Source organism: Nyctereutes procyonoides, unplaced genomic scaffold (assembly GCF_905146905.1).
Source record: "Nyctereutes procyonoides isolate TBG_1078 unplaced genomic scaffold, NYPRO_anot_genome, whole genome shotgun sequence".
Classification (NCBI taxonomy): domain Eukaryota; kingdom Metazoa; phylum Chordata; class Mammalia; order Carnivora; family Canidae; genus Nyctereutes; species Nyctereutes procyonoides.
In genome coordinates, this window is record NW_026575124.1 from 4,960,733 (window position 1) to 4,971,781 (window position 11,049).

An 11,049-nucleotide genomic window follows, 5' to 3' on the forward strand; every position below is an offset into this window, starting at 1 on the left:
GGTCTCTGCTGGATGGCGTCTCTCAGGATCTCTGGGGCGCTGTGCTCACGGGCTCCGGGACCCCCAGTCCCCCGCTGTCTGTGGTTCCAGCAGCCCCTTCGGCCTCGGGCCCCCCACGCCGCTCGGGGGAGCAGACAACTGCCCGAGGTGTGGGGGCTCCCAGGGGACTGGGCCAGTCCTGCAGGGATGGGCGGGGGGCAGGGCTCTGCTCCAGGGGGGCTCCTGGGCCTGCGGGACCCAGAGCCGGGAAGGCCAAGCTGAGGTGCTGTGGCAGGAGGGCCCTCACAGGAGGGGGAAGGCAGGGAGGTGACAGGACCCTTGGGTGCCCCCACCCTCCCCTAGCTCACCCCCCACAAACAGACCTCAGGCAGGGGTGTGGCGGGGAGTGGCTGGCTTGCATGCTGTTTGCATCTCATCTGCATGTCCCTGGTCCCCAGTCATCCCACACACCTTGTCCCTCCAATTCCAGGCTCCCTCTAGCTCAGTCTGGCCCCAGAGGGCTGGGGGCAGAGGGCGGTGGGAGTGCGGTGAGTCTTCCTCAGGCACCTCCTGCCAGCGCAAGACACTTCCCTGCCCGCCCAGGGCACCTCCTCTCCTCCCAGCGTCCCACCCCCACGCACCAGCCACGCAGTGTCCTCCGGACTCTCACTGTCCCCCTCTGACCTTGTCCCCGCAGTTCCCCAGCCCTCACCACCCTTCTCTGTTTGGTTCAACGTCAGCCATTCTTTAAGGGCAGGGCTCCAGGCCTTCCTCCCCCACGAAGACTTCCTTGGGCACCCAGTCCACAGTGGTCACCAAACTCCGGCTCTCAATCCTGGAAGGCACCTCAAGAATCCACACTCTTGGGATCCCTGGGGGTCTCAGCGGTTGAGCGGCTGCCTTCGGCCCAGGTCGCGACCCCGGGGTCCCGGGATCGAGTCCCGCATCGGGCTCCCTGCATGGAGCCTGCTTCTCCCTCTGCCTGTGTCTCTGGCTCTGTGTGTGTGTGTCTCAGGAATAAATAAATTTAGAAGAAAAATCCACACTGTTTTGCCTTGCGTACCTTCGGGTAAGTGATGCATCACTCTCCCCATTTTACAGATGAGGCAGCCGAGGCCCAGGGTCAGTTAGATAAGCTTCCCAGGGCAGGAGAGGCAGCAAGTAGGGAGAAAAATGGGAGCGCAGGCCACTCCTCTCAATGTCCCCTGTCCTACCCTGTCCTTGTCATTCATTTGGTCCTGAGCAAGACCCTGTTCTGCCCCCCAGGTCTTGCTGTCCAGCGAGCAAACCATTACATATCGTTGCTTAACTTCTCCTGGATTGGGGTTTCCATCTCCCACAGGCTCCCCAGGATCCAACCCCACAAAAGCACTGGCAGTTCCCTGCATTCTGTGCCCTTTCTTAGCAACAAGCCTGTGCCCACGGGGGTCCTCCAGCAAGAGCACCTTTCTTCCCACCGCCTCATGAACTGGGAAGGTTTCAGCCCCTCCCTCAAAACCCAGCTCAACTGTGGCCTCCTCCGTGAAGCCTTCCCTGCCGTTCCTGTGAACGCCCCCAACACACACCACACTTAAGCCTTGAGGGAAGGACTTGTCACGCTGCTCCTTGAGGCCAAGCCGCCCTGTTTGGCGCTTTCCCCAGAGCCCACGTTGTTGAATCGGACCCAGTTTCATCACCACCTTTTTTTTTTTCCTTTTTAAAATTTAATTTATTTATTCACGAGAGACACACACACATACAGAGAGAGAGAGAGAGAGAGAGAGAGAGAGAGAAGCAGGCTCCATGCAGGGAGCCCGACGCAGGACTCGATCCCAGGACCCGGGGTCATGCCCCAGACTCAAGGCGGCGCTAAACCACTGAGCCACCTGCGCTGCCCGCAGCTTGGTTTTCTAAATAATCTCCTCCACCTAACAATACTGAACGAAGGAAGGAAGGACGAGAAGAAGGCAGAGGAACAGAGGAACAGAACTGAAGAGGAGCAGAGGAAGAAGGAAGGAAGGGAGAGCAAAAAACAAGGAACGAGAGAGGTGGGGCGGGGGCAGCGGGGAGGAGGAGGGATCCTCCAGCAGAGACCCTGGCCTTGGGCCTTCCCAACACCCCTGCACCCCTGGCTCTGCTTTCCCGTCTGGGAAATGGGCGCACGGCTCCTTCTCCAAGGACGAGTGAGGCTGGGGAGGGCGGCAGAGGACGGAAGCCCCCACTGGGCACGCTGTGCCACCCGAGGTCCCGCAACACGCTGCCTCGCGACACCCACCTGGGAGGCAGGGACCATCCTCCCCCGCAGACGCAGGGGCCATGCACCTCCTGGAGGTTGGGCGCAGTCCAAGACCCCAGCCCGGGGCCCTCTCCGTTGAGGACAGACAAGAGGCAGACGACACCTGGGCCCTGCGCCCACTGAGCCCCTGCCTCGCGGGCTGGCGATGCTCAGTCTGACCCTGAGGACTTCCCAGGGGCTCCGGAGCCGCTGGAGCAACGCGCCCCCGCTGTTGGGTCGCCCTTCCCTCTGCCCCGTCCGCAGCCCGGGAGGGGGGCTCAGGGCTGCTTTTGAAAGGTCACACGGGCCTCTTCCTCATCCCCAGAACCCACAGGCCCGGAACATCCCCGGGCCCCTGAGGCTCGGCGCCGCAGCCACAGGTGAATGTAGCGCCCTCCCCTCCCCCCTCCCTAGGATGGGAGCCCTAGGGTGCTGGATCACAGGCGACCCCCCAGAGCCGAGCTCCTCACCGGAAACAGGCAAGTGCCCTGTGTGCAGCCGCTGTCAGAAGCTCAAGCCCCTCCTCTGTCGGGAAGTCCCTCCTGACGTCTAGCTCACATCTGTCCCGCTGCCATCAGTCCAGGCCTGAGCCCTGAGGCCAAAGCAGAATGTGAGCTCTGCGGGTTAGAGGATGGGGAGCGGGATAAATACTTTAGGCCTGGGGGTCAGGAGAAGGGGTCCTGGAGCCCGAGCCCTCCCCCAGTAGCAGGAGGAATGGAGGGGAGACTCCCCGACACAGAAGAGAGGTCTGTCTGGGCGGGAGTGTGACAGGCAGCGGCTGTGTCCCCGCCGGGACCCCCATTGGGCCGGGGCACTGGAGCCGCGGTGGCAGCAGCAGTGGCACCTCCAAAGCTGGGCGGGCGGCTGGGAACCCGCAGCTCCCCGGGGGGAAGGAAGCGCCTGGGCCCGGAGCCCCCTTGTGGCCGCGGGCAGGCTGAGCAGGGGGGGTCGTGGGGCGCCCAGGGCACAGGCCCAGCCTGCAGCCCGAGCTCAGGCAACCGGCGAGCACAGCCGCTGTCACCCCCAGCCCCGCGGACCCCGTCCCCGCGACCCGGATGGCTGGGGGCCGGGCACAAGGCCCAGAGCAGGGACAGGGCTGAGCCGCGGGAGGAGGGCGCCCCAGCATCGGGGGCCCAGGGCCCAGCCCTGCCCCGGCGGCCGCGATGACCTCAGGGAACCCTGCAGTCACCCCAGACCCTATAGGGACTTGGGGTGTGTGGAGCAGCACCCAGAGAGGCGGAAAGGGTCATCACGGTGGACCGAGGCCAGGCCCCCAGCCCAAGGCCTCCCTCCTGGCTCCTCCCTTTGGCCCTTTGGAAGTTCTTCCCAGCAGCTAACCTCAGTCCTTCCTGCTGGGACTGAGAGGACTCCTCCCTGGGGATTATTCTGGCTTTTTTGCCTCTGTTATAAACTGAACAAATCAATCTTTTTTTTTTTTTTTTGAACAAATCAATCTAAACCCAACTGGGGATGGAAGAGAGGGAGGAGCCACGTAAGACAGGTGATGACCAGAAAGGGGCCGTGTCCACCCTCTTTCCTCGCACCTGTGTGCAAGGAGCGGGGCGCGTTGGGCTGCACTGGGGGGGCCCGGGGCGCCTCACTGGGGACACTTCTCAGAGGAAGGCGGACGCTGTGGAGGTACGTCGGAGCTCCAGGACCCGGAGATGAGCGCCAGAGAGAGGAAGGCAAACCGGGGAGACACGGAACGGACGTGTGTTGTCCCCAAAGAGCAGAGCAAGCGCACAGAGGGTGGGGCGAGGGGCCGGGCCTGCCGCGGGCTCCTGAGCAGCTCAGGGTTGTTCCAGGGGCCGCTCCGGGGCAACGGGGCCTGCGTGGGGGCTCAGGGAGTGCAGCCCCGTGGCCACCCCCCACTCCCTGCGCAGGGGAGAGTGAGCAGAGCTGGGCAACAGGAGCCCAGGTGGCCCCAGCCCTCTGGCTAGCGGCTGCGCTTGGAGCCCTGGGCTTGGGGAACGGGTCCAGGCCGACCCCGGGGCTCCTGGATCAGGGGGGCCTGGGAACCCGGGCTCTGGCCAGCACCCCCACCGGCCCCCTAGTGACTCGGAGTCCACGCCTGACAACTGCTGGCTTAGTCTCAAGCTATCATTTTTCGGGGGAGAGAAATGAGGCCCGGAGAAGCAGAGCCCCCTCCCAGGTCGCCAGCTGCACGCTGGACCCATGCGACTCCGAACCCCATGACTCCCAACCCCATCGCCTGACTCAGGAAATAGCTCTGGCCGCGCCCCCCAGGCGTTGGGGCCTGTCCCTCCCTCGGCGCAGGGACCGACGCCTCCTCCTCGTGCCTGGGGCCCTGAGCCACCGGTGTTCGCTGTCCATGTCCGCGGCATCTGTAGGATGAAGGACCCCGTCCGCCCGTCCCTCCTGGCCCCTGACCGCCGGCAGCAGGTTCGGGTGAGTCCCTGGGGAGAGGCCGGAGCGGCCAGCTTGCTGCCTCCAGTGTGAGGCCCGCAGGAGGGGGGCCCGGACACCCTGGCCTTGCTCAGCGCCCAGGAGCGGAGGACCCAGCTCTGGGCTGGGGCCCCGTGGGCAGGCGGCTGGGCCGCTCATCCTCCAGGAGCACGCGGGGTCAGCAAACCCCTCCGAGAGCAGGCGGTGGCCGTGCCACGGAGACACTGACAGGTGTGGGCGCCTCGCTGCACCCCCGCCGAGGGCCGGAGACACATGGAGCTGAACGTCGCCACTGAACGCAGGGTGACGCTCTGGGGCCCCCACCCAGCCCGGCTTCTGCGCAAGGTCCCTCCCCAGCCTGGAGGGGACTCACCTTCCTGCTCTGGACCCTCCCAGACACGCGGGTCCCCCGCCGCCAGCCTCGGGGTCCCTTCAGGTCTGCGGGAGGGAAGACGAGACTGAGCCCGGGAAACGGAGGCTGAAGCTCCGTGCAGGTCGGTCAGTGACCTTCCAAAGCCACGTCTGTACCCGGTGCTGGCCGGTGGCCACGGGCATAGAGCGAGTGGACAGACAGCGCGGACGGAAAGAAGCAGCGAGGCGGGAGCGAAGGGGAGAACCGAGGCTCGCGGGGTGAGAGGAGGGCAGCCTGCTTCCAGGGGCCTCAGCTTCCCTTTTGAAGCTATTGCCCTTTTTTAAGATTTATTTATTTAAAGATTATCATTTATGGGGATCCCTGGGCGGCTCAGTGGTTTAGCACCTGCCTTTGGCCCAGGGCGCAGTCCTAGGGTCCCGAGATCGAGTCCCGCGTCGGGCTCCCTGCGTGGAGCCTGCTTCTCCCTCTGCCTGTGTCTCTGCCTCTCTCTCTGTGTGTGTATCATGAATAAATAAATAAATAAAATCTTTAAAAAAGATTATCACTTATTTGAGAGAGACAGTGCGTGGAGGGGCAAAGGGAGAGGGACAGAGAATCTTTTGTTTTTAAAGATTTTATTTATTCATATGAGAGAGAGAGAGAGAGAGAGGCAGAGACCCAGGCAGAGGGAGAAGCAGGCTCCATGCAGGGAGCCCGATGTGGGACTCGATCCCGGGACCTTGGGGTCATGCCTTGAGCCAAAGGCAGATGCTGACCCGCTGAGCCCCCGGGTGTCCCGGGACACACAGAATCTTAAGCGGACTCTGCGGTGGGCGTGGAACCTGACGCAGGCCTGGATCTCTTGACGCTGAGATCGTGACCAGATCGCGACTCTCACTGAAAGGCTCAGATGCCTAAACCACGGGGCCACCCAGGCCTTAGTGAGAGCCCATGCAGAGCTTCGTGGGAGCCCCCCCCCCGCCCTTCCGCTGCCCAGTGGTTCCGGCTCCCTGTGGATTCTGGGAGCACCCCAGGCCCCTTCAGGAGGAGCACAGAGCAGCTGGGGGGGGCAGGAGAGGGAGTTCTAGTTCTGCATCTGCCACCAATGTGCTTTGTGATTTGGAGAAAGGACCCACCCTCCAGGGCCTCGGCGCTCTCTGATCCCCGCCGCCTGCTGCCCCCCCGACACCCCCCCCCGTGCCAGCGCTCAGGGCTAGTGTAAGTGGTGGAGGGGCGTGGGTGGAGAGACGCTGGACCAGGATCCACACCGATGGATCTTCCTCTTTTACGGAGGGGGACCCCGAGGCCCAGAGAGGGCCGGTCCTGCCAGGACAGGGGGGAGCCACAGCCCCCGGTGCTCTGAGAATGACCCAGGCACCAGGAGCAGCAGCAGCAGCGAGGGAAGGCCTGACGGGAAGGCGGCCTCCCAGCCTCCCCCCCGCCCCCCCACCCTGCCTACTGGACCCCAAGATCCGCAGGAGGCAGGAGGCTGGAGAGCCCTGTGCCAGCAGATGGCCGAGGGTGTGGGTTGCACGGGGAGCTGCACGGAGCTCACGCAAAGGCTGGGCTCCCCCACTTACTAGCCGAACTTCTGTGCCCCGCAGGGTGCAGGCCGCGTAACCGCCATCCCAGGGTTCTCGGAGGGGGAAGCCCCTGCCCGATGGGACGTGCTTGGCGCGTGGCGGGTGCCGGGCCAGCGGCCAGAGGAGCGGGGCTGGGCCTGCCCCGTAGGGCACAGGGCGCTCAGCGCTCGGAGCCTCCTCGGGACCCCCTGCGCAGCGGGCCACCCTGGGCGAGGCCTCGCGTCCTCCGGGGTAGGAGGCTGAGCAGTCCAGGGTGCCTCCCTTGGAAGGTTGTGGAAGGGCTCAGTGATGAAACGATCGGAGGCACGTGGCAATAACCACTCCACAAATGTTTTAACTGTTGTTATGATTATAAGAGCTCCAATCTCCAGAGACCCAGATTCTGGGGAAGGAGGCCAACCTTGGCCGAGCCGCGTGGAAGAGGAGGCGGCCGCAGAGCTTCGGGGCGGGGGAAGGTCGGGGCCGCCTCCCACAGGCACCCCCGGGCCCTGGGAGCTGCGCAGGCCCTCGCTCTGGAGCCCAAGCTTGTGGGTTGGTTTGTTTTCCACTTATTTATTCATGAGACACACAGAGAGGCAGAGACACAGGCAGAGGGAGAAGCAGGCTCCCCGCTGGCACCCGATGCGGGGCTCGATCCCTGGCCCCGGGGGTCATGACCTGAGCCCCCAGGGGCCCTGCAGCGCAAGGGCGTGAACAGAACAGCACACAGGCCGTGGTCACGCCGACACACGTGTGCACAGTGAGGAGCACCGAGCAGGAGCCCGGGAGCCCCCCTCCCCGCCGCACCCCGCAGGCCGCTTGCCCCCTGGGGCCTGAGCCTCCTCCTCTGCAGAAGGGGGTGGGCCTCCGAGGGCCCCCTCCCCGGCTGGGGCGCGGATTCCCTGGTTCCGGTGCATCCTGACCCCCGCCCTGCCCACCCCACCCCATCCCACCCCACCCGCACTCGCAGGGAGGCCCAGGGGCAGGAGGGGAGCGCCCCGAGCCCCCTCCCCGCGGGCCCAGGGGGCCGGGGCGCCCCTTCCCGCAGCTCAGAGCCGGGCGTCTGCTGCCCCCTGCCGGCCAGAGGAGGGACGGCGGCCCGGCCTGCGCGGCGGGGGCTGCACCGGTGGCCCGGCCGCACCTCCCTGTCCTCGTCCTCGGAGCCACCCCTCCGCGCCGCTTCCCTTCCAGCCCCCCCGCCGCCCGGAGCCCATGACGGGAAATGGGTAGAAAGCCCATTGGCCCCGGCTCCCAGGCAGGGGAGACAGCGGCGAGCAACATGCCATCCCCACTGCGCCAGCCGGGCAAGCCTTGATGGAGCCAGGCCCCACCAGGCCCCACCAGGCCCCGCCAGGCCCCGCCAGGCCCCGTCAGGCCTTACACCCCCCAGGAGCACCACTCCCCACTTCACGGGAGTCACACAGACACGGGGGGGGGGTACCAACGCTCAGAGGGGCCCAGAGGCACAGGTAGAGGTAGAGACGCAGGGACACAGCTACGGAAGCGGGAGGAGGGGCAGGGCGGCCAGGAGAGGGAGGAGAGGGAGGCGGCTCCCCTTTGACCCCGGGGCCCCAAAGATGCTATCAGGCCAGACCCAGGCCGGAAAATCCTTCCTGGATCCCTCGCATTCCAGCCTCCGCCCGGCAGCTTTTACAGCCTCGGTGGCCGGACGCTGTTTATGGCAGCCCCATTCTGCAGCTCTTGTCTCCAGGCCCCAAAGGCATCTGGCCCGGCTGAGGGAGGCTTGTGGGGGCAGGGGTCCCCCGCCCAGCCTCCCAGCCTCCCAGCCCCTCCTTTGAACCCTGCTGGGTGCCGGAAGGAGGGGGCTGGGTGGGCGCCACAGGGCCCCTTGCAGGCTCCTCACCGCCTGTCTGGAGGCGGAGGCTGACCCGGGCTGCGGCCACCTCCCTCCCGAGGACCCCTGAGTCCTCACTCGGCACTTCCTTGCTTGTGACCTTGGGCACAGGCCTTGACGTGGTTTAACCTTCCCAAGCCTCAGTTTACTCTTCTGTAAAATGAAAATAATAGTACCTCATGCTTTTTTTAAAAAAATTTGACATATTATAAAGTGCCAGCCCTTGGGATCCAGCAGTTTAGCACCTGCCATTAGCCCAGGGTGTGATCCTGGAGTCCCAGGATCGAGACCCACGTCCGGCTCCCTGCATGGAGCCTGCTTCTCCCTCTGCCTGGGTCTCCGCCTCTCTTTCTCCCTGTGTGTGTGTGTGTGTGTGTGTGTGTGTGTCTCATGAATAAATAAATAAAATCTTAAAAAAAAAGTGCCAGCCCCAAACTGTAGCCAATGTCATTAGCTATCATAGAGTATAGTAAATAAGGCATAAACTGAAGATTTCCACCCCATGTAATGCCCTAGAACCTTCCCGCTAATTCCACTCCCGCTGGTGTGTGGCTGCGAGTGTGCTCTGGGCCCACGCTCCTCGCAGCCAGCGCCTGGGACCCCGCAGCCCCGCAGCCCTATACCCCACAGCGCTGCAGCCCCACGCCCCGCAGCTCAGCGCCCTGCGTCCTGCAGCCCTACACCCCACAACCCCACAGCTCTGCCGCCCCAGACCCCGCAGCCCAGCCGCCCTGGACCCCACACCCCGCAGCCCCGCGCCCCGCTGCCCTGAACCCAGCAGCCCTGCACCCCGCACCCTGCAGGCCCGCAGCCCTGCCACCTGGGACCCTGCAGCCCCGCACCCTGCAGCCCCGCAGCCCCACCGCCCGGGACCCCGCAACCCCGCAGCCCTGCACCCCGCAGCCCTGCACCCTGCAGCCCCGCAGCCCCGCGCCCAGCCCCGCCTTCCCGCGCCCCGCAGCCCCGCGCCCAGCCCCGCCGCCCAGGCGTGTGCGTGTTGCCCTCTGCTGGCCGCCGGGAGCACTGCACGCCCCGCTCCCCTCTGCCCCGAGGGACCCAGGGGGACCCACGCGAGGTCCCCTCCAGCTTTCCAGGGACCTGGGGCGAGACGCCTCCTTTGGGCAGGGTCCCAGCCCGACAAAGACCGGGGACAAGGGCAGCCTTGTGGCTCAGCGGTTTAGCGCCTGCCTTGGGCCTAGGGCCTGATCCTGGAGACCCGGGATCGAGTCCCATATCCAGCTCCCTGCATGGAGCCTGCTTCTCCCTCTGCCTGTGTCTCTGCCTCTCTCTCTCTGTGTGTCTCTCATGAATAAATAAATAAAATCTTAAAAAAAAAGACCAAGGGGGATCCCTGGGTGGCGCAGCGGTTTGGCGCCTGCCTTTGGCCCGGGGCACGATCCTGGAGACCCGGGATCGAATCCCACGTCGGGCTCCCGGTGCATGGAGCCTGCTTCTCCCTCTGCCTGTGTCTCTGCCTCTCTCTCTCTCTCTCTCTGTGACTATCATAAATAAATAAAAATTTAAAAAAAAAAAAAAAAGACCAGGGACAGCGAGGACAGCATCTGTGATGCTCCCCAAGACATAGGGAAGGGGAGCTGCCGAGGGTGGGAGGAGGGTGCCCCCCATGGGCCACAAGGGTGTCCTTGAGTCTGTCTGCAGGAGGACAAAGATGCTGGCGGGGCTGGAGCTGGTTCCGGGAGCATGTTCCAGAGACCGCTCAGGACCTGAGATGGACCCCTCCAGGCCGGTGGGCAGGGACGGGTAAGGAGCTGCCTCCTGTCTTCACCGCCCAGGCCCTGCAGCCCCCGGGGCCGAGGGCAGACAAGAGCAAGAACCTGGAACGTAGCCTGGGCTGCGATCCCTTTCCTGGCCCGAGGTGCCCAGAAGCCCCGGACCCCCCAGTCACCCCCCGCGCCCACCACTGAGCGGTTCCCTGTGAAGGTTCGTCAGTCCCAGGGGACCTTGGATGCCAGGCCTTCCCTCAAAGTCACCGGCAACGGGTCCTCGAGCAATGTCAAGGGCTGCGGGGCTGTGGTCCCCCTTTCTGCCCCCCAACTCCTTCCCGACCGCTGGCCCCTCCCCAGCACCACCACCCCCAGCCACCAAGAATTTCCAGCAGGAGGCTGGTTCCAGGCCCGTGTTTGTGTTTATCTGAGGACAGGCCCTGTCCTGCCAGCAGCTGCCCCTGCGCCTGACCCCCTGCCCTGCCCCCGGGCTCTGCCGCGCCGACACTGAGCAGGGCCTGCTGGGGGGCCCGGGCAGCCTGCGCCCCGACGGCGTGGGCCGGGGCCTGAGGCCTCCCCTCGGGGAGCCAGGTGGCCCCTTGAGCTGCTTGTCCTCGCTCGAGTCCCTGCATTGCGCCTCCGCAGGCCCGGTCAGAGCCCCCCTCAGCCGGTGTCCCCCCAAGCGGCAGGCGCCAGGGTCTGGACCCCGCCCCCCGCACCCTCTCGAGCGGGGTCTGGGAGTCGGCCCGCGGGCGGTCGGGCCGAGGCATAAACACCCGGCGCGTGGGAAAGAGGCTGGAGGCCCGGAAGGGAAAGCGACCGGCAGGTCATAAACAGAGCAGGACCTTCTGTAAATAGAGGGGAGCTCGGCATAAACACGAGCCCCAGCCGAGCGGGCTGCCACGCAGGACCCCACA

The 11,049-nt window shown here is 65.3% G+C and overlaps 1 long non-coding RNA gene across 1 annotated transcript; it reads right to left on the reverse strand.

Annotated features, from left to right (window-relative positions):
* Positions 1-2,759: 2,759 nt before the first annotated feature.
* Positions 2,760-6,638, reverse strand: LOC129517334 (uncharacterized). Its single transcript, XR_008665987.1, has 3 exons — positions 6,572-6,638; positions 5,013-5,077; positions 2,760-2,850 (listed from the first exon to the last, which is right to left on the reverse strand). It is a non-coding gene; the product is annotated as an uncharacterized LOC129517334 (long non-coding RNA).
* Between the last annotated feature and the right edge of the window lie 4,411 nt (positions 6,639-11,049).